Raw genomic sequence first — 2614 nt, forward strand, 5'->3', positions numbered from 1 at the left:
TTAAAGGCCATCCTCATACAGTTGGACCACTCCTTGACTTAAAAGAAGACTAGTGCGCGGTGTTGTTTTTTCCCTCCTGTCTTCCCTTCCCTCCTCCTTTCCACCTTGGTCCCCTGGAGCCTGCTGGGGCGAGCGGTGGGTATTGCAGGTGCTTACTCTCCGGGCTGCCCGGCAGGTAGCTGGCAGGTGGCAGGAGGAGGGAGGAACCGTGATGGCCTCGGGTGGCAACTTCGGCGGTGGCGGCAGGTAACTGTGACTCCTCCACCACGGCTGCAGCGAGGGACCCGCGCTGTTAACGGGTGAAGAAGCCGAAATGGAGCACATCCACGCCGACCACAAGCTCCTCCTCCAGGCCTTTGAGAAGTCAACACAGATCTATAGATTTCTTGGAACTCAACATGTCATAACACCAATATTTTTGCACAGAATTCGTATGTCTTATCAAAACTCCAAGACAAACGTCAAATGGAAAACATTTAAAAATGGCATGTTATCAAAAGTAGAGAAAATGAAAGGAGAGCAAGATCCTCATAGCTTGTCAGCTCACCTGCAGCTTTTATTTAGTGGTTTCTTTCATAAAAATAAGCCATCACAAAACTGAGAAAATTAACAAAATTCTTTTACTCTGGAAGTTCTGCTTGTAAAAAATTGCCACCGAAAATAAATAAAAAGATAAAGGAGGTAAGTTGTCCAATAAGGAAGTTCCCACAGGGAAAAAGGAGGTGCCTTTCAATCCTGACCTCAATCAAACAAAACCTGGAAATTTCTGGTCCCTTGCAGTTTCCAGTAGTGAATTTGAACTTGGTAACATCCATATAGTGAAGTCTTGCTCCTTGCTATTGAGAATGACTTGTCTGGGAAGGAGAGTTTAATGGAATGATTAATGGAGAAACGAATGAAAATATTGATGCCAATTAAGAACCTCCAGCTAGAAGTAAAGGAAACCAAGAGGTTGGGAAAAAGACATTTGTTTCACAAATGACAGCATTTGATAAAAAGTGGCACTTACAGCTTTTAGATGGGGAATATAAAGGAGCCACACAGGAAATGGAAGAATGTCCAATAAGCAAGAAAATAACAATATGGGAAACTATTCTTGATGGGAAGAGGTTGCCTCCATTTGAAACACTGTCTCGGGGAGCTCCATTGCGGTTCACTCTTTGCTGGACAGGAGAGATCAGTGATAAATCTACAGCTCTTATTGCTAAGTCTCTTGCCACTAGAAATTCAGACAGTCTCTATCAAGAAAACAAGTCTGGTTCAGTTAAACCTACTCAAACTATTGCTGCGAAAGAATCATTGGTTACAGATCTACAAAGAAGAAAAGAAAGAGATACTTCAAATGAAAACTGGTAAAAATTATGAATATTTTATCAGTTCCTTTATAAAAATAACACAAGACAACAAACTGAAGTAAGAGATGACTTGCATTGCTGTTGGTGTACCCTGAACTACCACAAACTTTAAAGTTTATTCAAGCATCTTAAATTCCACCATGGAAGATTTAGCTTCAATTATGTTTGTCATACAAAAGGTGCTAAGATAGATACTTCTATCAGTGAGTGTTATCATGGCCCCTTTGCTGGAAATCCTCAGGATATTCATGGCCAGCCTGGATTTGCCTTTGGTCACCATGGACCAGTAAAGAGAACACCTATCATGCACGTTCTGATGTGCAGGCCAAAATGAACAAAAGCAAGCATGTTGAATTTCTTGAATCCAAAGATGAAGAAGTGGAACAGCGCTAACATACAGAAGTGGACACAATTGTCTATATTTTCATAGTGATAACTGCTTACCTCTCCGTCCTCAAGGAATGAAAGTAGTGAAAATGTAAAAAATCCCGAATGACTAAGTGAAAAAACCACTGTACACAAATTGAAGAATTTTCTGTTAATGAAGGAAAGAAGTGATGAAATTATGGAATCTCCATTTCATGAAGCATGGGTTTATTGCTCAAAATCAAATGAATCTTGCCTGTATGCTGTTTGTAGAAAATTATGGACAAGAAATAATTAAGAAGAATTTATGACAAAACTTCATGCTTCATTACGTTTTCATGAATGACTTTAATCTTATTAGCATAATTTCAACATAATAAAGCTGAAGCTGTTACCAAGCTCTGTGAAATGCAATAAAAAGTAGAAAAAGGAGAATCTACTTCCCCCACAAATGAGGAAATCATGAATCAAAACGGGACAGCAAATGTATTTAGTGAAATTAACTCAAAAGAGAAAGCTTTGAAAATAGATGATGCAGCAGTGTGATATTATTGATGGATTCCAAAAAGAAATATTGGATTGTTTGTAAACTGAGCTTTTCCTCTGGGCATATTAGACTATATTGGATTCATAGGTTTACTTGATTAAGTAATTATGTAAAACTCTTGTGCCAGTAGGGTGTTTAGTCACTCACCAAAGGGGGTGGGGACTCACAGATAAAAGGCATGGCAAATGATAGGTTTAAGCATTTTGATGTTGGAGTTTTGATGTTGGAGTTTGATCCTGAAGCCTTAAGCTGGAGCCCTGGATAGTTGTCCCCGTCTCCTTCCCGCCCAGTATTGGCAGCCGGCGCTGCCCCTCCTTCTCTCCTTCTCCGTCTTCCGCCTAGCCGT

At 40.2% G+C, this 2614-nt stretch overlaps 1 pseudogene; it reads left to right on the forward strand.

The window, feature by feature from the left end:
* Nucleotides 1-313: 313 nt before the first annotated feature.
* Nucleotides 314-2267, forward strand: LOC101429638 (polycomb protein SUZ12 pseudogene; annotated as a pseudogene).
* The last annotated feature ends 347 nt before the right edge of the window (nucleotides 2268-2614 follow it).

This window comes from Dasypus novemcinctus, chromosome 10, assembly GCF_030445035.2.
Source record: "Dasypus novemcinctus isolate mDasNov1 chromosome 10, mDasNov1.1.hap2, whole genome shotgun sequence".
Taxonomy (NCBI): domain Eukaryota; kingdom Metazoa; phylum Chordata; class Mammalia; order Cingulata; family Dasypodidae; genus Dasypus; species Dasypus novemcinctus.